Below are 26471 nucleotides of genomic sequence, written 5' to 3' on the forward strand. Positions count from 1 at the left end.
GAAGTCGCACAAAGGAGTCCCACGTCGCCGGAGACCAACTTAGAAAGTCGTGCAATGCAGGTTAGAGTGCCGTGGACCCAGGCTTGGCTGTTCACAAAGGATTTCCACCGGAAGTGCACAGGGGCCGGAGTAGCTGCAAAAGCCGCGGTTCCCAGCAATGCAGTCTAGCGCGGTGAGGCAAGGACTTACCTCCACCAAACTTGGACTGAAGAGTCACTGGACTGTGGGAGTCACTTGGACAGAGTTGCTGGATTCGAGGGACCTCGCTCGTCATGCTGAGAGGAGACCCAAGGGACCGGTAATGCAGCTTTTTGGTGCCTGCGGTTGCAGGGGGACGATTCCGTCGACCCACGGGAGATTTCTTCGGAGCTTCTAGTGCAGAGAGGAGGCAGACTACCCCCACAGCATGCACCACCAAGAAAACAGTTGAGAAGGCGGCAGGATCAGCGTTACAGAGTTGCAGTTGTCGTCTTAGCTACTATGTTGCAGTTTTGCAGGCTTCCAACGCGGTCAGCAGTCGATTCCTTGGCAGAAGGTGAAGAGAGAGATGCAGAGGAACTCGGATGAGCTCTTGCATTCGTTATCTAAGGAATCCCAAGAGACAGAGACCCTAAATAGCCAGAAAAGAGGGTTTGGCTACCTAGGAGAGAGGATAGGCTAGCAACACCTGAAGGAGCCTATCACAAGGAGTCTCTGACGTCACCTGGTGGCACTGGCCACTCAGAGCAGTCCAGTGTGCCAGCAGCACCTCTGTTTCCAAGATGGCAGAGGTCTGGAGTACACTGGAGGAGCTCTGGGCACCTCCTAGGGGAGGTACAGGTCAGGGGAGTGGTCACTCCCCTTTCCTTTGTCCAGTTCCGCGCCAGAGCAGGGCTAAGGGGTCCCCTGAACCGGTGTAGACTGGCTTATGCAGAATTGGGCACATCTGTGCCCAAGAAAGCATTTCCAGAGGCTGGGGGAGGCTACTCCTCCCCTACCTTCACACCATTTTCCAAAGGGAGAGGGTGTAACACCCTCTCTCAGAGGAAGTCCTTTGTTCTGCCATCCTGGGCCAGGCCTGGCTGGACCCCAGGAGGGCAGATGCCTGTCTGAGGGGTTGGCAGCAGCAGCAGCTGCAGTGAAACCCCGGGAAAGGCAGTTTGGCAGTACCAGGGTCTGTGCTACAGACCACTGGGATCATGGGATTGTGCCAACTATGCCAGGATGGTATAGAGGGGGCAATTCCATGATCATAGACATATTACATGGCCATATTCGGAGTTACCATTGTGAAGCTACATATAGGTAGTGACCTATATGTAGTGCACGCGTGTAATGGTGTCCCCGCACTCACAAAGTCCGGGGAATTGGCCCTGAACAATGTGGGGGCACCTTGGCTAGTGCCAGGGTGCCCTCACACTAAGTAACTTTGTACCTAACCTTTACCAGGTAAAGGTTAGACATATAGGTGACTTATAAGTTACTTAAGTGCAGTGTAAAATGGCTGTGAAATAACGTGGACGTTATTTCACTCAGGCTGCAGTGGCAGGCCTGTGTAAGAATTGTCAGAGCTCCCTATGGGTGGCAAAAGAAATGCTGCAGCCCATAGGGATCTCCTGGAACCCCAATTCCCTGGGTACCTCAGTACCATATACTAGGGAATTATAAGGGTGTTCCAGTAAGCCAATGTAAATTGGTAAAATTGGTCACTAGCCTGTTAGTGACAATTTGAAAGAAATGAGAGAGCATAACCACTGAGGTTCTGGTTAGCAGAGCCTCAGTGAGACAGTTAGGCATCACACAGGCAACACATACCTATAGGTCACAAACTTATGAGCACTGGGGTCCTGACTAGCAAGGTCCCAGTGACACATAACAAACATACTGAAAACATAGGGTTTTCACTATGAGCACTGGGCCCTGGCTGGCAGGATCCCAGTGAGACAGTGAAAACACCCTGACATATACTCACAAACAGGCCTAAAGTGGGGGTAACAAGGCTAGAAAGAGGCTACTTTCTCACAATGTGTGCCTCCAGAAAATTAAAGATGGGGAGAAATCCCAATAAGAGTCTGCTTCTGAAGTTACATCTCCAGGGTGACCAGGACAATGCAGGCAGCCAGGAGGAAGTAGAAATTTACCCTCCCGTCTTAGACAGGGTAGATTTAGGTTACACTGGGGAGGGTCAGAAAGAACCTGAGGAAGACAACAGCTCTGTTAGGAGCATTTCAGGCAGTGAGAGGGGGGGCGTGTTAGTAGGCCCACCTTTACTCCTAGAGGGTTGGTTCAGAGAGTCCCCAGGAGGAGGGATAGGTCCTCATCTGTCAATACCCATGTCTCCTCAGTATTCCTCAGTATCTGAGGGGATCCACCGCTCCACCTCAGGGGAGGTTCCTTAGATAGGGAGCCTAGGAAACTGAGATTGGAGGAGGCCAAGCTGAGGCTGCAACAGCTAGGCCTAGATAGTGTTGCCTTAGCAGAGGAAAGGGAGAGACAGGATTTGGGGTTAGTTCCCCCAAGGTGGCTGCAATTTTAGCTTTAGGGACACCAGAGTCAGGGAGAACTCCTATGATTCTAGAAACCGGAGCAAGGTAGTCCCACCTTACAAGGTGGGAGATGACATACATAAATGGTTCATTTCTTTAGAAAGGGCCTGTAAAGTACAGAGGGTCCCCCAAAGACAGTGGATAGCAACCTTGTGGCTCTTCTTCTCTGACAAAGGCAGAAACAAACTCCTCAATGTCAGAGAAGAGGATGCAGATGATTTCACATCCCTCATAAATGCACTCTTAGATGGTTTTGGCTTAAACACCAATACAGGATTAAGTTCAGGGAAACCAAGAAGGAGTCTTCCCAAGATTTTATGGACTGCTCTGTTAAAGCTCTAGAAGGCTGGTTGCATGGAAGCAAAGTTAGTGCCTACCAGGGCTTATAAAATGTGATTCTGAGAGAGCACATTTTGAATAACTGCATTTCTAATCAGCTGCATCAACCCCCAGTAGACTCTGATCTGACCTCTCCCAAAGAATTGGGAAAGAAGGCAGACAAATGGATCCCCACCAGGGTGAGTAGGAAGACTCACACAGGGGTTGACCACAAAAAGAAGAAAGCAGGTAAGCATCAGGACAAGGGTGGAGACAAAGATTAAACTAAAGAGTCTTCATCAGGTCCACAAAACTCTTCCGGGGGTGGGACTAAATGCTCTTCCTCAAACTTTAATAAACCTTGGTGCTATATGTGTAATTACAAAGGCCATAGGGCGGGAGACAGGAGACAGCTCCTGTTCTAAGAAAGGCACCAAGCCCCCTCACCACTCCTAATATCACTTCTACCTCTAGTGCCCCTAGCAATAGCAATGGTAGTGATAACAGTAATAGTAGTAATCAGTCCAAAAGTGTAGCAGGGCTCACCTTGGGAACTGTAGTGGGATCTGGGCTAGTCAGGGAGACCACTGAGGCTGTGTTGGTCTCTGATGTGGGCATTTATCTTGCCACCGTAGCTGCCTGCCCCCTTAATCTTAGTAAGTACAGGCAGCGTCCCTTAATAAATGGTGTTGAGGCTAAGGCCTACAGGGACACAGGTACCAGTGTCACTATGGTGACTGAAAACTGGTGTCTCCTGAGCAACACCTACTTGGTCACACATAACAAGTGACTGATGCTCACAATAACACTTTGTGCCACCCCATGGCAGTTATTGACTTTAGCTGGGGGGAGGGGAAGTACTGGCCCTAAAAAAGTTGTAGTGTTCTCTGACCTGCCTGTAGAGTGTCTGCTAGGTAATGACTTGGAGACTTAAGCTTGGGCTGAAGTGGAGTTGGAGGCCCAAGCAGCAATGCTGGGCATCCCTGAGCATATTTTTTCCCTGACCAGAGCACAGGCCTAGAAACAAGGAGAACTGGAAGCCCTGGAGCCTGTAACAATGGCCCATGAGGCTCCTAAAAAGAAGAGCAGACAGGGTAAAAAGTTACCCCCTACTCCAGCCTCCAGGGAAGATTCCATTCCTGAGGGAGAGGAATCTTCTCCTTGAGTGGAACCTACACCAGAGGAGCTCAAAGCTGACACAGCTGAGCTCTTGGGTGCAGGTGGGCCCATCAGGGAGGAACTCAGCATGGAACAGAAAACCTGTCCCACACTGGAGAGCTTAAACAAGCTGCAGCACAAGAGGCAGGGGATGTCAGTGGCACCCATAAGGTGTACTGGGATAACAGACCCTTTACTCAGAACCCATGGACCCTAAACCTGGTGCCACAAGGAGACTGGTCATCCCTCTGAGGTTTAGGGAGTTCCTGTTAACTCTTACACATGGCACTCCCTTGTAGGCCACTTGGGGCAAAGCAAGACTTGGGAAAGACTTTTTGCATAAATCTCCTAGGACAGTTCTCTGAACTGTTCTCTCTGACCCCTGGTCAAATTATATGGTGTGAGCACACCATTGACACAGGTGACAGCCTGCCTGTCAAAAGTAAAAAGTAAAAATTACAGGCAGCATGATCATGTCAGGGAGTGCATCAAAGCTGAGGTGCAAAAGATGCAAAAGATGCTGGACCTATGAGTTACTGAGCCTTCAGACAGCCATTGGGCTAGTCCTGTAGTCCTTGTCCCAAAACCACACTCTCAGAATGGTAAAAGAGAGATGAGGTTCTGTGTGGACTATAGAGGTCTCAATACTGTAATCAAACAGATGCTCATCCTATCCCTAGGGCAGATGAGCTAATAGATACACTGGCTTCTGCCAAGTATCTAAGCACTTTTGACCTGACTGCTGGCTACTGGCAGATCAAGTTGTCAGAAGATGCCAAACCAAAAACTGCATTCTCCACTCCTACTGGCCACTATCACTTTACAGTGATGCCCTTTGGACTAAAGAATGCACCTGCCACATCCCAGAGGTTCCCAGAGGTTGATGAACTTCAGTGCAGCTTATCTGGATGATATAGCTGCCTTTAGCTCCACCTGGGAGGACCATCTGGTCCAGCTTGGGAATATATTGGAGGCTCTGCAAAGAGCAGGCCTCACTATAAAGGCCTCAAAGTGCCAGATAGGGAAGGGAAAAGTGGTTTACCTGGGCCACCTGGTAGGTGGAGGCCAGATCCAACCACTACAGGGCAAAATCCAGACAATCCTGGAGTGGACTGCCCCACCACTCAGACACAAGCCAGAGCCTTCCTAGGCCTGACAGGGTACTATAGAAGGTTCATTAAGAACTATGGCTCCATTGTAGCCCCCTTAAATGACCTCACATCTAAAAGGATGCCCATGAATGTTTTATGGACAGCTAGCTGCCAAAAAGCTTTTGATGACCTCAAACAGGCCATGCACTCTGCTCCTATACTAAGAAGCCCTGATTACTAAAAGCAGTTTATTGTGCAGACAGATGCTTCTGAGGTAGGGATTGGGGCAGTACTGTCTCAACTGAATATTTAATACTGAACTGAGGGCCAGGACCTCATAGCTTTCATAAGCAGATGGTTGACCCCTAGGGAAAAGTGTTGGTCAGCCATAGAGAGGGAGGCCTTTGCTGTGGTCTGGGCTTTGAAGAAGCTGAGGCCATACGTGTTTGGCACTCACTTCCTTGTTTGAACAAACCACAAGCCCCTCCTATGGTTAAAACAGATGAAAGGCAAAAATCCAAAACTTTTGAGGTGGTCCATACCCCTACAGGGAATGGGCTATGCAGTGGAATATAGACGTGTGAGTAGCCACTTCAATGCAGATCGATTCTCCAGATATTTCCACTTTAATATTGAAGACTCAACTGGACAAGGTTAGCCTTATTGTCATTTGAGGTGGGGGGTGAGGGGTTGTGTAGGAAAGTACCCTCTTTTTAGCATGGTTACCCCCACTTTTGCCTGCTATCAGTATTTTGTTTACTGTTTTCACTGGGATCCTGCTAACCAGGACCCCAGTGATTGTGCTCTCTCGCTCTAAATTTGGTTGCCTAGGACTTTGCACACCCCACAATTGGCATACTGGTGCCCCCATGTAAGTCCCTAGTATATGGTACTTAGGCACCCAGGGCATTTGGGCACCAGGGGTTCCCCATGGGCTGCAGCATGTATTATGCCACCCATGGGAGCTCATGCAAAATGTGCTTGAAGGCCTGCCACTGCAGCCTGCATGAAAAGGTGCTTACACCCTTTCACTACAGGTCACTGCACCGGGTCACTGTAAGTCACCACTCCTAGCCAAGCAGGCAGGGTGCAGGTACCTGTGTGTGAGGGCACCCCTTTTTGAGCAGAGGTGCCCCTACGTTCTCCAGCTCCATTTTCCTGGACTTTGTAGGTGCGAGGAAGCCATTTTACCCGTGTAATGGACATTGACACCTCAGGCACACCTGGCACCAGCAAAGGTAAGGGCAGTAATGATTTGAATGACCATATGTGCATGTACAAATGCCCCTTAGAAAATTGCAATGGCACTGTGCACAGTTATAAGTAGTCTATGCCACATATTTCATTCAACACAACAATGCTTTATGGGAGTGGTAGTTAATACCCCAAAAGTGCATGTACTCCATAAATAGCAATATAGTGTCAAACAAAACAGAGACAAAACACAACTGACAATTAGAAACGCTATGCCAGGGAAAATGTTTATCATGAAAGTAACTGTAAATTTACAAATGCAAGGTGAACATCATGAATGAAATGCTGCATATTGTTGTTGCAGATGTTCCGGGCCCTAACGCAGCAGAAAGTGGAAAAGGGGGGATTGACGAAAGTCAGCCACAGTCAGATTCAAACACCAGTGAGTCCATCGTACAAGCACCAACTAGACGCAGGGCAAGAGTGCTACCCCTCTCTGAGTTAGCCTGGACTCCGATGAATTGCAGGATGAAGTACCCACACCACCTTCAGAAGTTAGAAGCACCGACAGACAGCAGTCCCTGTTCCAGCGTCAGTCTACTTCCCTCAGGAGGCATTGTGAAGAAGACAAACAGTGCACAGAGGAAGGTGAGGGCCCATCACTGTTCGGTGGCCTTGAGGCATCTATGTTGAAAGTGCAGCGCCTGCAATGTAAACACATAAGATCAATGCACAGGCAGTTGGTGTCTATTGATCACAACATGGGATCAATGCACAGGCAGTTGTTATCTCTCAATAACAATATGTGCAAGCTGCATGAGGGACAGCAAGCTACAGCAGAACACGTAAGGGAGATGACAAATGCCATTAAGGAACTCTGCACTGTAATGCAGCAGGAGCATAACATCCACCGTATGCGCCATCACCAATTGATGAGTCGGTTGGATGGGTTCAGCAGATCTGTCAATTGGCTCACTAACACAACTGCTTTGGTTTCAGGATGTGCTGTGGGCATACAAGTGGAAATGGCACATTGCAGTCGGAAAGTTGCATGAGCATTGGTGCAAGTCACCAATGTATTGGAGACAATGCAGACAGCCCGGAGTGCTACAAACAGCGATCTGGGTGGTGGGGATAGTGAGGAGCTCTCTAGTCTCAGCAGTGTCACAGCCACTGTGATGGATCCTAGGTGTCGCAGTTGCAGACACAGTACTGTCTCTGAACCCGCATCAAGTGGTGCCACTGAGCCTATTGAGCGTCCAAGTGGAGTGCGTGGACGTAAAAAGTAATGTTGTGAAGTACAGGGGCCTTGCATATCATGTAGCAATGCATTGATACTATGATGTCAATAGTTTCACACTGTAATTGGGACGTGATTGAGTATTTTGCATACCTATGTCCTATTTACACATATATTACCTGAAGTCAAGGCAATATATGTGATACCTACAGAAATAAAAGTGGTGTTGTCATTACTTACATCAGAAATAATTGTGCGTAATCTCAGCACGTCTTTGCTTGCCCTCTGCTGCTCTGGTTCTGTCTGCTGGTTGAAGGGGTGGCAAGGAGTCGTCATCCTCATTGGAGTCCGGCTCTGTGGGTTCCACTGGAATGCCTCTTGTTGTTGCGATGTTGTGCAACATTGCACATGTGGCCAGGATTTTTCAGGTGGTTTCCGGACTGTATTGCAGTGCGCCCCCAACAACTCTTCAGCAGGCCAAGGGTCCTCTCAACCGCGCTACGTGTCCTCCTGTGTGCTGCATTGTATCTCCTTTCACTTAGCGTGGCAGGATTGCGATAGGGTGTCAAGATGAAGGACCGCACTGCATATGCACTGTCTCCTAGAATGATAGGAGAGTAAAATGAGTATCTGTGACATCACATAGACGTTAGGCGACATTGTTCACTGTTACAGTATAAGTAAGTATCCTTCGCCAAACACCCCAGCAAGAAGTCTTGTGTGTATTCGACTGTGTCTGAAGATGTATGAATCATGTGTGCTGCCTGGGTATCTGGCCACAAGATCAGTTATTATGTTGGAGGCATTGCATTTGACCTGGATGTTCATAGAATGTGTACTCTTCCCATTCCTATATACATACTCTGTGGCAGATGGCGGACAGATTGCTACATGTGTTCCATCAATGTAGCCAATGACGTGTGGAAATTGGTCTTCCTGGTAGAAATCAAATTTAGGGCCAGATTACGACTTCGGCGGAGGGGATTACTCTGTCCCAAATGTGACGGATATCCTGTCCGCCAAATTACAAGTCCATTATATCCTATGGAACTGGCAATACGGCGGGAGGGATATCCGTTACATTTGGGACAGAGTAATCCACTCTGCTGAAGTCGTAATCAGGCCCTTGTTTTTTTACAAATCCTGTGGGGTTTTGGGGGATTTTATGTGCAGATGGATTTTGGTTAACATTGCATTTAGGAATGCATTAAAGAAGAGTGAAAGCGCACTTTGAGATACACCTCCAACTGCTGCTATGACCCCTTGATAGCTTCCTGATGCTAAGAGGTGCAGGGAGCATAATACCTGCAAATGAGTGGGTATGGCATTGTTTCTGTGTGTGTCGCTGCAGTAGAGGTTGTAAATCAGCTATTAAGTCAAGTATTATGGCAGAGTTCAAACTGTACTTGTCAAAAATCTCCTCCTCTGTCTGTTCAAATAGGATAATGCAGACTCTAAAAATGCACTCCCGTCTCCTCCTACCTCTCCTCAAACCTGCCAGGATCCTCATCCTTCTCGCCATGACGTACAGTGTAGCCATTGTTGAAAAGAGCTGATGCATTCTGGGCCTCTTTATATAGGTTGCACCTGTTTACGACCTGATTTCAATTTGTGGTAAACTGCACATGCAAAAACCCATTTTGCGACTAATCACAATTTGCAAATGCTTGATACACTGAATTGCCATTCGGTATTTACGAATCGCAGTTTGCGATTCACAAAATCTAGTCGCAATTTTAAGGAATCGCTATGTTAGCGATTCATTAACATTGCACTGCGAATGCCTTTCATACATCATGAAAGGCGATTTTGCATTCGCAAACTGAAATTTACCTATTCGCACTGTTTGCGAATGCAAAATCCTTTGATACATCTGGGCCTTGGTGTGTGAATCCCCGAGATGCCATAAATGATACTAGTAGTGTTATATACAGTATTGTTGTGGAATCACCAACATCTATTTCCAGAATTCGCACCAGGACCACCTGAATATTGGTGCAAATCACCGGAATATCTCTTGTATAAGATATGATGTGCGAGTCATTGAAATATGTATCTTGCAAGTTATGTTATGTAAATACAATTCCATTGTGGAATCATCAACACATATTTTTAGAATTTGCACCATGATCGCCTGAATAATGGGTGTGCAAATCACCAAAATAGGGGCCAGATGTAGGAAAATGCCAATTTGCGACTTGCAAATTGCGAGTCCCTGCGACTCGCAATTTGCAACTCGCAAATTGGTATGCAGAAAGGTGTCTCAGACACCGTCTGCGAGTCGCTATGGGGTCGCAATGACCCACCTCATTAATATTAATGAGGTGGGTCGCAAATTGCAGCCCCATAGCGAGTCTAGGCACTCGCAAACATGGAGGCCTGCTGTCGTCAGCAGACCTCCATGTTCGTGACTGCTTTATCAATAAAGCAGTTTTTTTTTTTAAGTGTAGCCCGTTTTCCTTAAAGGAAAACGAGCTGCACTTAAAAAAAAAACTGAAACCTGTAGTTTCGGTATTTTTTCAGGGCAGGTAGTGGTCCCTTGGACCACTACCTGCCCTAAAAAAATTGTTTTGGGTCCATTCGCAAAGGGGAAGGGGTCCCATGGGGACCCCTTGCAATTTGCGAGTGGGTTACCATCCACTTGAAGTGGATGGTAACTGCGATACCATTTGCGACCGCATATGCGGTCGCAAATGGTATTGCATGCCACTCCGAATCGCAAATAGGAAGGGAACACCCCTTCCTATTTGAGATTCTGAAATGCATATTGCAAGTCGGTCCCGACTCGCAATATGCATTTCTGCATAGGGAAATGCGATTAGCGAGTCCCAAGCGGCAATTTTTGCCGTTTGCGACTCGCTAATCGTTTCCTGCATCTGGCCCTATATCTTTTTAATAAGTTATGGTGTGTGAATCACTGAAAAGTAATGTTTGGAACTCGCACTAGCGTAACTCGTACTTTCGGCCCAAAATTCCACTCCAATTTAGCCACTGTACGTACATATGACCCATTACAGGCCCATCACGTGGAAACAGTGAGTAGGCGGGTGCCATGTGCAACTGAGTCCATGCGAGTAGAGATACTGCAGTCAGATTGGTGCACACAGGGTACTCGCGTCGCATGGATCGGCTCACGCACCTCAGGGTTCACTTACTTACAGCGGTTCACGGATCCCTTAAGTCACTCCACTATTATTAAGTTACAGAGTAAAGAAAACTGACTTGCCTTTAAGTTGCTGAAGAACATCACTGGCATAAGTTCCCCATTTTTGTCCTTTGTGTAAATCTGTTTCTCTAATCCACACTGATCTTGATCCTTGGCAGGCAATTACTTTCACACCACAGGGCTCCAGGCTACCCCTTATAGTCTGCTCGTAGCTAGGACAAAAATTCTTGCAATGAGAAACACTTCATGACCTATCAGGGTTCATAAGAACAGGTTTATTTGCCTAAATGTGGGCAGCAAACATAAAGCTCCCACAAAGAAGATACCTGGACCAACTATCAAGTGGCTGGAATCTTTGACTCCCCAAGTTCTACAATACAGCTTGAGACTCCAACCACCAAGATTCCACTTAGATGTCACACATCCAGGAATAATACTGAAACGTTTATACAATAAAGAATAGTGTGTTGTAAAAAGAATTGGTAGAATACAGACGAGGAAGCCCACTGAATTGTAATTATTATGTCTCATCCGCACAGCGCGGGACCTAAAAAGGAGGTGGAAGCCACCATCACTCAGAAATGAGGTACACTTTGTAAAGTGAAGAGATCTTTTTCCAATGCTCAGTGCCTTCTGTGTTTTAGATTCTCTTACTTAATGGGTTACCTGTCTTATTCAGTCAGTCCTTCTTATAGGTTATAATTCAGCTGTATCCTGACAAGTTGCAGCGCCGCATAAACGGGAGCTAGCTGAAGAGAGCTGTAGGAAAGTACCCTCTTTCTTGTCATGGTTACCCCCATTTTCTGCCTGTTGTCAGTGTGTTTGACTGTGTCCACTGAGATCCTGCTAACCAGGATCCCAGTGGTTATGCTCTTTTCTGTACATTATGGTAACTGTACCTTTTCCTTCCCACATTTGGCATACTGGTCCCCCCATGTAAGTCACTAGTATATGGTACCTAGGTACTCAGGGCATTGGGGTACCAGAGGATCCCTAAGGGCTGCAGCAGTTATTCTGCCACCCATAGGGAATCCATGCAACGTGTTCTGCAGGCCTGCCATTGCAGTCTGTGTGAAACGGGTGCATGCACCCGTTTTCACTACAGGTCACTGCATCAGGTCATTGTAAGTCACCAGTATGGTAGGCCCTCTCAGCCCAGAGGGCAAGGTGCAGGTACCTGCTTGTGAGGGCACCCCTGCACTAGCAGAGGCGCCCCCACAAACTCCAGTTCCATTTTCCTGGACTTCGTGAGTGCGGGATGCCATTTTTCACGTGTAATGGACATAGGTCAGTACCTATGTCCAGCTACATAATGGTAACCCCAAATCTGGGTATGTTTGGTATCAAACATGTTGGTATCATACCCCAATACTGTTGCAAGTATTGAAAGTATGATTCCATGCACTATGGGGGCTCCTTAGAGGTCCCCAAGCATTGCTACCACCAGTCTTACAGGGTTTTTAGGGCAGCCCAAGCTGCTGCCACCCCACAGACAGGTTTCTGCCCTCCTGCTGCTTGATCTGATCAAGCTCAGGAAGGCAGAACAAAGGATTTCCTTTGAGAGAGGGAGGTAATGCCCTCTCCTTTTGGAAATAGGTGTGACTGGCTTGGGAGGGGTAGCCTCTCCAAGCCACTAGTTTTGTTTTGAAGGGCACATGTGGTGCCCTCCGTGCATAAACCAGTCCTCACCAGTTCAGGGACCCCCATTCCCTGCTCTAGCATGAAAGTGGACAATGGAAAGGGTAGTGACCCAGGGGTGGTGCTCAGAGCTCCTCCAGAGGGTCCCTGGGTTCTGCCATCTTGAATCCAAAGTGGGCAGGGACGTCTGGGAGCATCTGAGTGGCTAGGCCAGGCAGGTGACGTCAGAGCCCCCTCCTAATATGTGGTCACCTGGCTAGGTGACTAACCCCCTTTCAGGGCTATTTAGGGTCTCTCTCGGGTGGGTCCTCAGATTCGACGTGCAAGACTCCAGCAGGACTCCTCTGCAACATTTACTTCAACTTCTGGCCACAGGAACCGCAACTGGACTTCACAGGAACCTACAATCTGCAGCTACAGTGATGGCTCTGCTCTGCAACATTGTTTCTCCAGCTCCTTCCAGCAACTGCAACATTTCCCCAGCTGTGCATCCTTTGAGGGCGGCAAGTCTTCAGTCTGCACCAAGAAGCAAGAATGAATTTCAATGGGAGAGAAGGAGTCATTCCCTACTGCAACGACGACTGGCTGCGTGGCTCTCCTCTCATCCTGACCTGCATGGATCCTGCATCATGGGTGGTGGTCCAGAGTAGTTTTCTTGGTCCTCTCTAACAGCTGCCCAACTTTGATGTAGATAAGCCCTTGCCTTCCCATGCAGGACAGTACCCCCATGCACTGCATCTCTTGCAGCTACAAGCCCTCTGCGTCGTTCTCCTGCAGCATGGGATCCCTTTCTGTAGTGCTGTGTGGGCTCCTTCTGCGACTTCTCTGCCCCTGTCCTGTGGGACTCCTGTGGGTTCTGCCTCTGCTTCTGTGAGCACACTGTGTCGCTGAGAGTCTCCTGTGACTCCTCCTCCTGGGTTGATTCCTCCTGGACCTTGCTGGTCCCCAGCAGCACCACTTTTCCACTAACCGCGAATGTGCCTTTGCCAAGGCTTGTTGGTGGAACACCTGTCTGCAATCTTCATTCCAGTGTGGGACATCTTCTACATTCCTCAGGAACTCTTCTCTGGCTCCAGGGCTGCAGTGCTGACCTGTTCTTCCTCACTGTCGACCAACTCCTGAAAGTACAGCTGGGTGGGTAGTAGCTCCTACTCCTCCTGGACTCCACTGTGACTTTTGGACTTGGCCCCCTCTCTCCACAGGTCTTCCTCTCCAGGAATCCACTTCTGGTTTCTTGCAGTCTTGTCTGGGTGTCCTCTTTTCTTCACTTTCGACCTCTTGGGTGGTTTTAGGAAAAACCCCATGTTTTACTCCTGCTTTCCTGCTCGCTGGGGGGTATTGTGGTACTGACCTTTGGTGTTTTCTAGTACCCGCAGCTCCCCTCTACATATTCCACACACCTAGGTGGGAGTCCTGTATTCGCATTCCATTTTTGTAGTATATTGTTTGGGCTTCCCCCTAGGGTCACTATTGCTTATTGGTATTTGCCCTGTTTTCTAACCTTTTATATGTCTATAAACTAGTTTCCACATTGCCCAATACTCCCTCACTAACTAGGACAAATATGCCCCAAACAGACAAAGGAAGGTCTCATTTTATTGAAACAAGACCCCCGAACTCTACATACATACCTAGTGACCATTTACATCTTCCTCCGGAGGCAACTCCATACGTAGTGGTCCTGACAAATGTTCCCCCTATAGGTGACCAACACCGGGAAACGTGGCCGGCATTGAGGAATAAGGCCCTGAATTGGATAGGAACACGATTGGGTCCTGGGGGGGTGGGGGTCCTATTTAACGATATAAAAATGGTAAGAAGAGTCAAGTGGATAGGAAACAGGGATAAAGTAGTGGAAGGAGACTGTGTGGTTCTTTCATTCAAGACCCCAGACTTGGTGCATAGTATCATCCACAAATTAGGTGCTAGACAAGCCACTTGTCAAGGAATTTCACTGCTACCCTTGGGTTTCTTTTATCCAAGATCTCTGGGGCGCAATGTTAGGAATCTACAACCCGTAAATGAACAAGTACCAAATACCCTGGACCACAATCCTCTTAGCAATAGATTTCAACCTCTTACAACGCTAGAAGATTTGGATTGACTAAACAGGAACAGGATAGATTTTCCATATGATCCTGCCCTGGATGTAAATAAAGTAAGGCCTACCGAGAATAGGGGAGATGTATTCCGCGAGAAGGTACTTGATAGGAACATCATAGATATCCGTTTGAATCAGGGAAACCAACTCCCCACAATAATCTTTAATCAAGATGATGTACCACCCTTACCATCTATAGAGGAGGCGCACCCCCAACCCTATCAATATATGGGAACAACTATACTTTACTGGAATGTGGCAGGCCTAACTAATAAGATCAATAACGATCTTTGGGTGAATTTCACTGGGGATTTTCCTTGTATCTGTCTTCAGGAGACTTGGACATTAAATCCAGTCCACATAAATGGGTACAAGACATTCCATACACCAGCTGTACAGGCCAATCACGGCAGGCCAAAGGGAGGCCTATGCACATATATCTCAAACAAGGCATGGCTACGTAACCCAAAAATGCAAATCACAAAAACCTATTATCAAATGATTGAATGCAATTTGGATCAGAACACGCACCTAGTACTCATCAACTTCTATAATAATGCAACGCATAGAGAAGTCCCCAAAATTTTAACAGAGATGGGTGAGGACCTAGAGGAAATATGTGCGAGTAACAGACGTGAGACTCTTATTATATGGGGGGGCGATTTTAATGTACATCTTTGCAAGGAACCCACAGGAAAGGTGTGTGGTTGGGATACTGAAGACATCGGCGTAGGACCGCACTTTTCACATACCATTCAAGGAGAGGCAACGAATTCAGTGGCCCAAAAACATAATTTGTCTCTTGTAAATGAACTACTTCCCAAAGAACTACAGCTTAAACCAACTTTTAATGGAAGGGGCGCAAATACAGTTATTGACTATATTTTAATGTCAACACATTTTGTTCACTATTTTACTAATTACATAATCCACGACATCGCAATAAGCGACCATTTCCCTCAAAGCCTGGAACTCACATTAATCCCTGCCACACAGGCCAAAGCCAGAGAGGCAACGATGGTAAATGATATTGCACTAGCCCCGTGTAATGGTTATATACTGAGATGGACTCAGACTGACCCTCAGGCATTATTAAAAGATATATTACGTGAACATACCCAAGTGTTCCTTGATTGCCTTAGTGATGACACGGCCCCAGGACAATGTCTAAGTGCTTTCCAACAGATAACCTACGCCGTAAAAAAAGCCCTCACGTCTAGGACAGGAGGGGCAGGGGGCAAGAAAAGGGAAACCGGCTGGTTTGACAACGATTGTACGAAAGCGCACACAAGACTAAAAAAAGCCCTAAGTGCCCCCATAAGATGTCAGACCGAAATACGTACCTGCAGACTGGCATACAAGACAGCCACAAAAAAGAGGAAACTCGCTTTGAGAGGGAAGTTATGGGACAATCTACACAGAGCTAGTCTGACGAAAGACAATGCCCTCTTCTGGAAAATAATAAATACTCCCGTTCTAGGGGACAATAATACCCCTAGAATGGAACTTGCAATCTCGGAAGAGGACTGGATCACGTACTTTTCTAAGATATACTGTCAACCCAATGACAGAGTTCCTCTGGACCTTCCAAAAGTCCCAGACTCTGAGGAAGATCGACACCTAGCAGTATCACCTCAGTTTACCTTAGAGGAGGTAGTAGAAGCTATAAACACTAGCAAAGCCGGGAAAGCGCCAGGGCCCGATGGTGTTCCAATTGACCAATATAAAACCAACACCGACTTATGGGGCCCTCTATTGACGCAGGTACTGAGGGCCATTAGCACACAAGGCCCACCATCAACATGGCGCCACTCTATCATCATACCCATATACAAAAAGGGGGATCGCCTTAACCCAGCCTGTTATAGGCCAATTTCTCTCCTCGATTCATCAGCCAAATTAGCGGGGAGAATAATCCTAAATAGACTCCAAATATGGTCGGAAGAAAATAACATTCTATCCCCAGTGCAGTATGGCTTCCGCACAGGACTAGGTACAGTGGAACAGGCTCTGAACTTAACTATCCTAGTGGGGAAGTATACGAAGACCAGAGAGGGCAATTTGCACCTGGCCTTCATAGATTTGTCCTCAGCATTTGACTGTGTTTTGCATGAAAAGTTATGGGATATCCTAATAAGCATGGGGGTCGAACTAACGATAGTCCATTTCATAAGAGATCTGTATACTGGGTGCAGAGCAAGTGTAAGGTACGGGATGAAAGGGGAATGCACTAAGGGGGTGATTCTGAGTCTGGCGGGCGGCGGAGGCCGCCCGCCAGACTTCCCCCACCAAAATACCGCTCCGCGGTCGAAAGACCGCTGAGGGTATTTTGGGATTTGCCCTGGGCTGGCGGGCGACCGCCAAAAGGCCGCCCGCCAGCCCAGGGCAAATCATCCTTCCCACGAGGACGCCGGCTCAGAATTGAGCCGGCGGAGTGGGAAGGTGCGACGGGTGCAGTGGCACCCGTCGCGTATTTCAGTGTCTGCATGGCAGACACTGAAATACAAAGTGGGGCCCTCTTACGGGGGCCCCTGCAGTGCCCATGCCATTGGGGCCCTCTTACGGGGGCCCCTGCAGTGCCCATGCCATTGGCATGGGCATTGCAGGGGCCCCCAGGGGCCCCGCGGCACCCCCTACCGCCATCCTGTGGGGGTGTCAGAATCCCCAGATTCACAGGGGCAGCGGAAAACCGGCGGGAGACCGCCGGTTTTCCGCATCTGACCGCGGCCGAACCGCCGCGGTCAGAATGCCCTGCGGGGCACCGCCGGCCTGTCGGCGGTGCTCCCGCCGAGAGACCGCCGGGGTCAGAATGACCCCCTAAGTCTTTTGGCATATACAGAGGGGTGCGCCAAGGCTGCGTTCTCGCACCACTTCTATTTTCATTATACATAAACAATCTAGAAAGTGAATTGATAAGCAATTGTAAAGACCTTCCACAAATAGGCAATCCCCCCGTCCCTGCACTCCTATACGCAGACGATGCAGTACTCATGGCCAGGACACCGCTAGGCCTCCAGAAACTTCTAACCACTTGTATAAATTACATGACAGCCCTGGGCCTCACAGTCAACCGTTCGAAAACGTTCATAATGAACTGTGGCAGGAAACTGAGCAAGTCCTATAAAATCACTATTCACGAGGACAAGGTGAAGATAGCTCCCACCTTCTCATATTTGGGCATAATGTTCAATAAACAGGCCACTTGGGCACACTGCGTGAAAACAAAAAAAGACCAGATTATTAAAACAACGGCGGCCTTGAAGATTTTTTCCAAAAAACTAGGGGGGATCTCCCCGTCAAACATGGTAAAAATCTACAAGGCCAAATGTATCCCGGCGGCTACTTATGGAGCATGTATCTGGGGGTATACGAACTGCCATGCGATTCAGTTGGTGGAAAATGACTTCCTGAGATACCTGCTAATGGCACCAAATAGCACGTCATCATATATTAGCCATTCGGAACTAGGGGTCCACTTTGTAACTGATCTAATTAAGATACAGCCTCTATTATTATGGCATAAAGTGTGGACCTCTGAGCATACCGGATTAAACCAGGCCATACTATCCGCCTGCATGAATCTAACACACTCGCTTAGAGTTCCCTGGCTAAGATATATTATGACCTTTTTTTAAAATATGGGCTGCGAAGCATATTACCAAAACCCACAATCACTGGAAAAAATAACCAGGAGAGATTTGAGGGCTCTGACTTTGAAGTACTTGGATGAACAGAGATGGGAAGTGGAATCAAAAAAATCTACAGTAATGTCTAACCAACTAATTCTGTCGACGGATGCAGTCCAGCCCTACTTAGTAAGCGTGGCAAATCCCCGACATCGATTTGTCCTTACAAGATTCCGCTTAAATATCTTCCATCGACTAGTAACCTTTCCGATTATGTGCGACTGGAGTACAGTCTTAAGAGTATGTCCATGTGATGCAAAAGCTCCCCAATCTACAATGCATGTGGTTCTCTTTTGTAAATTTTATGATATTCCAAGAAAACATATTTTATTGCCTTTTTTAAGATCGACTAATTTGCGTCAGTGCCGCGACGTGTATTTTAGCTTACAGATTTTATCCTCTATTGAAATGTGTGGAATTTTAGCAAACTTTTTATGTACAGTACTCTCTGTAAGGAAGTCTATGGGCGTACTGAACTAATTTTATTTGAAAAATTTGGAATTTCCGGTAAACTCCTCACTCTCCAGAAAATACTGTGATTGAACTCGATTTTGCACTGATGTAAATTTATCAAGTTTTATATACCTGTCCTTGAATGAATTAACGATGTGTTTTATTATCTTCCCTATTTATTTATAATTTTTTCTTTTTTTTACATATTTATCAATGTACTATTACTTGATACTTTTATGGCCTGTTGAAAGCCGAATAAAGTCTGTTTGATGATGATGATGTCTATTACTGTTTACTAGTGTATATACTTAGTGTATTACTTACCTCCTATTGGAAGGTTGCCTCTCTAGTATTTTGTGGTACTGTGTGACCAATACTAAAGTATCTTTATTTTTGTACAATTGAGTGTTTTCTTTCATGTGTGTAAGTGCTGTGTGACTATAGTGGTTTTGCAGGAGCTTTGCATGTCTCCTAGATAAGCCTTGGCTGCTCATCCACAGCTACCTCTAGAGAGCCTGGCTTCTGGACACTGCCTAGACTTCACTAATAGGGGATACCTGGACCTGGAATAAGGTGTAAGTACCTTAAGTACCCACCACTCACCGGGCCAGCTTCCTACAAGTGCCATATCTACTAAGATATGCTGTTCTTCAGCTCTCTGCCTAGGCCAGCGCACTTGAGACTGCCTAGTCTCCTCGCTAAACCTCTGTCGGGTCGATATACCATTTTGGCGCAACCCCAGGCATACAAGTCTTTCTAAATCTGGGTTTGCATCTAAATACACAGGTGGATGCAAGGGAATGCCCATGCTCCAGCCATGTTACCCCTATTCAATGCAAAATAACACAAGGCAGTGCTATGAACTGCCTTGCCATACTTTGCATTCACTAAACCACACAAAGTTATGCAAAGTCATGCTAAGTGGCTTTGCATGCCTCAGTAAATATTAGTTAAGGACTTGGTTGCCTTGCCATGACTTGTGTCTCACGAGAACAATGCAAGTCTTTTGTGATTGTGTAGGTACAAAACATGCAGCTGCGTGATCCATATTAGAGAAGCATCTACACAAGGCTCTGTGGTCTTTTCCGCTATGCCAAAGTGCCCAAGGGGCAAAAATAAGTGAGCACAAATTCCTATTGCGCTATGGAGGCACTTATGTATTACAGCCTCAGGATGGCATCATCAACCACTTGAATGGTAGCCATCTCTGTGCTGTATTGCGATCTGAATCCATATTGGTAGAAAAGTGTTGCTCTTCATGTTTTTGGTGAGCTGATTAGCTACAACCTTCTCAACAATGGGTCCCAGGAATGGCAGGTGCATGAATGGGTGGTAGTTTTTGAGGTCATCGATGTCCAGGTTACCCTTTTTCCAGACGTGCCAGGTCTGTGTGGGTACAGGGGTATACAGAAAAGCATCTTGCTTGAGGGATTCTTTGAGGATGCTCCGTAGGGGTGTCATAGCTTTACTGGAAATTTCTTCACCCTTGATGACCGAATGAGATTGTCTGTGGTGTTCAGGAATAGCAGTAAGCGAGACAGTTCATCAACAGAGAGGCTGTTAAACAACTGGGTACATTATGAGGGTGGTCCCACTATGGAGATGTTAGTAGTTAGCGTGCGGTTGATGTGCAGAAGTAATTTATCTATCATGTCTTTAAAAAGTTTTTAATGGCTCTGCACTTGATCTTATATTGGGTGAGTGGTGGGTCTACTGTGTTGTTCATGCAATTTATCTTTTCCTTAAAGTGCACCCTGCTTTTGACAAAGAATCATTAATGATGTTTTTGTAGTAATTTCTCTTGGGCTTAATGATGAGCTGCCTGTGTCTAATGCAGATGAGTTTGACGGGTGACAGGTCATTTTGTGTCTGGAGTTGTTTCCACTTCTTTTTCTGTTGTCTGATGGCACATGTTGTCTGCATGCCTCTAGCTGTACGGCAGAGCTCATGTTTTGGCGTTCAGGGTTGGCGATGTAATTGCGAATGGGTATCAGAAGGAATCTGGAGAATGAGCTTGAAGTCTTGGAGCAGAAGAGTCCTCATCTTGTGTTGGGGAGGATAAGGCTGTGAGGGGCATCATGCTGTTGTGGAGTGCATTTATCGGGATGTTCTTGAAGGATCTACTCACTGTCTTTATTGGCTTCAGATGGCTCATGTGGGGTCGAGCTTCTTGAGTAGGTGATAAGTGATGCAATGGCAATGTGGTGAGCCCATCTGATGTATGCAGTGAGTGACAGGTGAGGTCTGTCATGAGGATACAGATAAAGTCAAAGATGTCCCCAAAGTTTGGGTTGGCAGCGGCACAAGTTGTGCAATGTTAGCTGTGGCCAGCAAGTCAGAAAAAGCATCCTTTGTGAGTTTGGTTGGTGCAGCAGTATATTAAAGAATATAGGGAAGATATTGTTTGAATATCGGGTTGAGTCTGTTGTAGGGAGGTCTGACATCTCAAGGTTGAACATTGGGATGGAACCAAGTGGGTGGTGGAAGAGGTGGAATATAATAGTTTGTGTTGTAGCCGGAAGTGGCAAGAGAGGACCAGAAATATGTTTAAAATGTTTCAATTGTGTCTGGGGTGTGTAAGGAAATGTTGTTCAATGCATCACTGGTTGATCAGAGATCGCGACATGGAAGATACGCAAGTAGATTGGGTTCCGCCAGGTAAAGATGACATCAGGACTATGAGGAGGAGATTTGGTCAGCTATGCCAGTTTGACTATGGAGTGAGCATTATTGGGGAAGAGCCATGGACAGAACAGTAATGGTGCTGTTTTCATGTCACAGATTTCAGATTGTTCTGCAGAACTTTCCACAGAAGTCTAAAATAAATACAAAGTATCTGTCCGATTGGACTTATCTGGCCCTGGGTGCCAAGACTGGAATGTAAAGATCTAGAGTGGACTGAAGTAGAATGGAATTTAAAATCTAGAGCTATGCCAGTTTTAAAATCACATTTCTTCTGCAGCCAGAGTGGGGAGCATTTTCACAGGTATATCCTGGACTCTCATTGAAGGAGGAAGGGTGAAAAGGCAGAACAACATATATTGAGTGGCATGTGGACTGGACATCCCTAACTACATTGCCTTTTCTAAAGAACACTGTTGCCAGGTAAAACAGTGCTTATACTCTATGCACTACACATGGGATGCTCCAAAGGTACAACTGCTGGGCAAATGAGTCCTGGCAAGATTCGGAGTCCTACAGGGTCTCAGAGGAGCAGGCCCCAAATACTGCTCCAATAATGGTCAAAGACTACAGAACTTCATGAAGTGAATCACTGCCTTGTACTACAATCAGTGCCCCCTCACTGAGGACACAGAGCTCGCAACACACGGAATTCCACACAAGTTCAACACAATGTAGACACATGGCAAAAATATTTGTTACCCTGTGCATTCAGATAGTGACACCATCTTCCAGTCTCTTGATAGCCTTGCGAGGGGTCATTATCAACCCCAAAGGTAGGCAGTGACATACTGATGGATGAATGGGTGGATTGTTTTGAAGTGCTCTAGTGAAAAAAACTGTCTCTAAAAACTCACCCTTAGGTTCTAGTCATCGGTAATCACACTAATAATAAATGGATTTAAAGTGTATTTCTAATTTTCCAGAGCTGACTTCTTTTCTAATCTTTTTTCTAAAGCTTTTTTTCTGAAGTTTTGTAAATACCCAAATGGTTCAATCTGCGGCTTTATGCACTGGAATATGTGCATGCAGGTTGAGACAGGACGTTATGTCTAGGCAGGGGCGTAGCTTAGTTCTTAAAACTGGGGGGTAAGGGGTTGGTGTGAGCTTTAGATTTTCCAACAATTACGCTGGTGTATCATGTCACAACACATTAGGCGACAAGCAGGTGGATGAGAGGGACTAAAAAGGCAGTGGAAAGGAAGATGAATGCGGATTAGCAGGGGACGGGGATACTAAATTAAGAAAAGACAATGGGCCATATTTATACTTTTTGACGCAAAACTGCGCTAACGCAGTTTTGCGTCAAAAAAATTAGCGCCGGCTAACGCCATTCTGAAGCGCCATGCGGGCGCCGTATTTATTCAATGACCTTAGCCGGCGTTAGCCGCCGGCGCTGCCTGGTGTGCGTGAAGAAAAACGACGTACACCAGGCAGCGCCGGCGTAGGGGGATATGGAGCTTGGGCGCCAAAAAATGGGGCAAGTCAGGCTGAGGCAAATTTTTCGCCTCAACCCGATTTGCGCCATTTTTTTCGACTCCCAACCCCCATAGAAATGACTCCTGTTTTAGCAAAGACAGGAGTCATGCCCCCTTGCCCAATGGCCATGCCCAGGGGACTTCTGCCCCCTGGGCATGGTCATTGGGCATAGTGGCATGTAGGGGAGCACAAATCAGGCCCCCCTATGCCACAAAAAAAAAAAAAAAAACACTTACCTGAACTTACCTTAATGTCCCTGGGATGGGTCCCTCCATCCTTAGGCGTCCTCCTGGGGTGGGCAAGGGTGACAGGGGGGGTCCCTGGGGGCATGGGAGGGCACCTCTGGGCTCCTTCCGAGCCCACAGGTCCCTTAACGCCTGCCCTGACCAGGCGCTAAAAAACGGCGCAAAAGCGGCCGTACGTCATTTTTTTTGACCCGCCCACTCCCGGGCGTGAATTTTGCCCGGGAGTGTAAATACGGCGCACATGCCTCGGAGTCAATTTTTTAGACGGGAACGCCTACCTTGCATATCATTAACGGAAAGTAGGTGTCCACGCTAAAAAATTACGCAAACTCCATGGACTTTGGCGCTAGACGCATCTAACGCCAAAGTATAAATATGGAGTTAGTTTTGCGTCGGAATTGCGTAAATAAAAACGACGCAATTCCGGTGCAAACAGAGTATAAATATGCCCCAATATTTTCTAAAATAACCGCCATTTTTTAAAGCTTTCAAACCAGAGAGAGTGAGTGTGTGTGTGCGTTTTTGTGTGTGTTTACCCAAACATTTCTTGTGAAATCCGACAGACACTTCATCATACCCGATTTAAAGCACCTGTACCCAACTATGGTACAGTAAATGCATTTGGGGGGGGGGGGATAACACCCCAAACACCCTCCCTGAAGATAGGCCCCTGGGACTAGGAGGCACTGAGAGGCAATCACCTGCTTACAATAGGCACAGACATCTAATGGAAGCCAGGACAATCTGTCGTAATTAGGTCTAGATCAAGATGATGCTATAATCCGGCCTGTGATATATCACCAATCAACCTAAGAGGGATGAGAGTCACTCACTGCATTCGCCTGCAGGGGGGCCTCCGCCCCCTTTGTAACGGAGGCAGAGTGATGGGCAGACCGGCAGCTTGAAATAGCCCTTCCACTAATGCACTTCCCGCAGCGCATGCGCAAGCTTTTGGCTGCGCTGGGGCAGCACATTAAGGCCCAGATTCTGGTAGGAGACAGGCAACGCAGCATCCAAAGTTGCACCCAGTGTGCGTGACAAGGAGGGAGCAAGAGAGCGCCATATTCACAGAGATAAGGCTCTCTCCTCCCCTCTCTGTAGCCCCGGTGCTGACTTCACCTGCTGTGACCCACGCACACACCTTAGTGCCATAGTGCTAGGGTGTGTGCGTGAGTCTAGCATAGATTTTGCACAGGAAGGTTATCCTCCCTGTACAAAATACTATGCCTAGACAAGTGGAAATCCTTTTCCTAATTTGTATGTGTGCTGTACAGTGCAGCACACATGCAAAGTCCAAAAAGTCAGAAAAGCAGGGAGAAATTAATACATTAATTTGTATGTGTGCTGTACAGTGGAGCACACATGCAAAGTCGGAAAAGCAGGGCGAAATAAAAACATTTCTCTGTTTAACGCCTGCTTTTCAGTGGCGTTAATTTTTGGTGCTAAACCCTTTCTGCTGATGTTTGAGAATAGGGTTTAGCGTAAAAGAAAATGGGTGGTAGCACAGGTGTACCACCCATGTAACGCCCCTTGACGCAAAGGAATGAAAAGCAGCGTTTTCCGCAGCTTTGCGTTACTTTGGCATACAAACCAATGCAAATACCAATTTGCGTTAGTTTGTGAATCTCAAAAAAAGTTTAGTGTCGGTTTAGTGTTATTTTGGTAATCTGGTAATAAATGTGATAGGGTGCACCCGACGCATCCAGTTAAAGGTGCACTGTGGGACAGATCAGGGCAATGCTGCTACACATAATCCAGGCACTGGTCTATTTATACTTGGCAAGGGCTATAATAATGACAATGACATTTCTTTTCTAGGTAGTCTCACGAGGTAGGGCTTACAGCTCGGTGATTGTTACAAAGTCAGTGATTTCTGCTCGCCACGTTCAGCTAAATTGTCTTTAGGTGGGAGAATATGCTTTGGCTCAGAGATTTCTCGGGTGCATTTATCTAGCAAATCTGCCAAATCCCGATTGTCTGGTTTTATGGGGCCATATTACTCAGATGTTGTACTGGTGCAAAAATATCAGGGTAAAACACACACACTGTTGTTGCTGCTGGTGTGATGTGGAATAGGGTAACACAGATTGCACAGTGACAAGACATGGACCAATCAGATTTCACACTATGGTCAAAATACTGAATACTGACACAAGTATGTCAGAAAGGCCAGATCCGGGAACTGCAATCCCACTCTCCACTTTTAAACATATTTTAATTTTGTTCTGGAACGTTAGATTCTACGTGAGAGGCTATGTTTGCTGGTTGAATGTAGTAAATGGAGATAATATGTAGCCTGTGGTTTAAAACGGAAATATGTGATCAATCTTGTGTCAAATTGAGTTTACTGTTTTTATTAGATAAGTAGCTATTTGCCACCTTGCTGTCGGGACACCTTCTGCAACCTGTAGCAACAAGCACACAGCCTCCCAGCACTAGGCCTGCGTGTGCACGACTCAACCTCTCCTGGTGCCCTTGGACTGACACCAGCCATTAGTGGTCGAAAAGATGGGCCAGAGGGCAAATGGGCTTCTCCGCTTGTGCCAACACAATCCATGATGCTCTACTAGCAACGTGAGGGGGGCGGTGAGTGTCCGCTACATGGCAATCAAAGGACCGTAACCAAGAGACTTCACGAGGGATTACTAGCCCTGAAAGGCTGTGGCCGGGCTACAGAAAGACTAGTATGGCCCTGGCAGTCAGTCACATGTTGCCTCTGAGAGACTGGCAGGTCTGTGGTAGTCAGTCTTATGTCAGGCAGGGGCCAACACCAGGTTGTTAAAGCTGTGGCAGAGTAAACGTGCCCCAGTGTGGCCTACTAAGCCTGTGCAAAAAGCCACAAGTTATTCACTATGTTACTGATTCACAATCAGTCCCTACTTTAATGCCTGGAAACTGGGCAGCAAAAGACATCTAACCCTCAGATCTGAAATTCCAGCCATACCTCATATGTAAAAACTGTTACTCTTTAAACGCAAGTGCTTACTTGACTGACTTCCTTTCCTGGACTCTGTACTTCACCCCTTCTCCACCCTCTGCGCCCCGGGTGTGTTCACCATCTCGAGAGATGGGGGCAGGTCTTACCATGTGGACACACTTGCACAGAGAGTTCTTAACTCTGCGCCTTTCGCTATCCATTGTCTCCAGACTCTAGCTGGGGGCGGCGACGGGGTCGGACGGCGAGGAGAATGCCTTTGTTAAACTTTAAGGGCCCTGATTAACCAGATCAGCGTGCAATGTTGAACTCCTGTGACTGTCATGAGGCAAGCTGCTAGTTTCCTGTTAGTCATCAGATCCTGGCCTGGGCGTTCAGTTCTACTTCCTGTTTCTCGGTGCTTCCTGCCAAACATCCCGCTTCTCGTGCTGCTAGAGCACGCGCTTTTTGTCCATGCGCAATCTTACCACACACGACTCGCCAGCCATTCATGTCCATGCGTTGTGCAGTGCATGCTCATCTGCGCTTGGCAACTCATGCCCCTAGCTCGTATGCCAATG

The 26471-nt window shown here is 47.1% G+C and overlaps 1 long non-coding RNA gene across 1 annotated transcript; it reads right to left on the reverse strand.

Annotated features, from left to right (window-relative positions):
- Positions 1-6590: 6590 nt before the first annotated feature.
- LOC138286768 (uncharacterized) lies at positions 6591-26238 on the reverse strand. The gene is made up of 3 exons (XR_011202057.1): positions 25963-26238; positions 7767-8127; positions 6591-6990 (listed from the first exon to the last, which is right to left on the reverse strand). It is a non-coding gene; the product is annotated as an uncharacterized lncRNA (long non-coding RNA).
- Positions 26239-26471: the final 233 nt, after the last annotated feature.

Source organism: Pleurodeles waltl, chromosome 3_2, assembly GCF_031143425.1.
Source record: "Pleurodeles waltl isolate 20211129_DDA chromosome 3_2, aPleWal1.hap1.20221129, whole genome shotgun sequence".
Taxonomy (NCBI): domain Eukaryota; kingdom Metazoa; phylum Chordata; class Amphibia; order Caudata; family Salamandridae; genus Pleurodeles; species Pleurodeles waltl.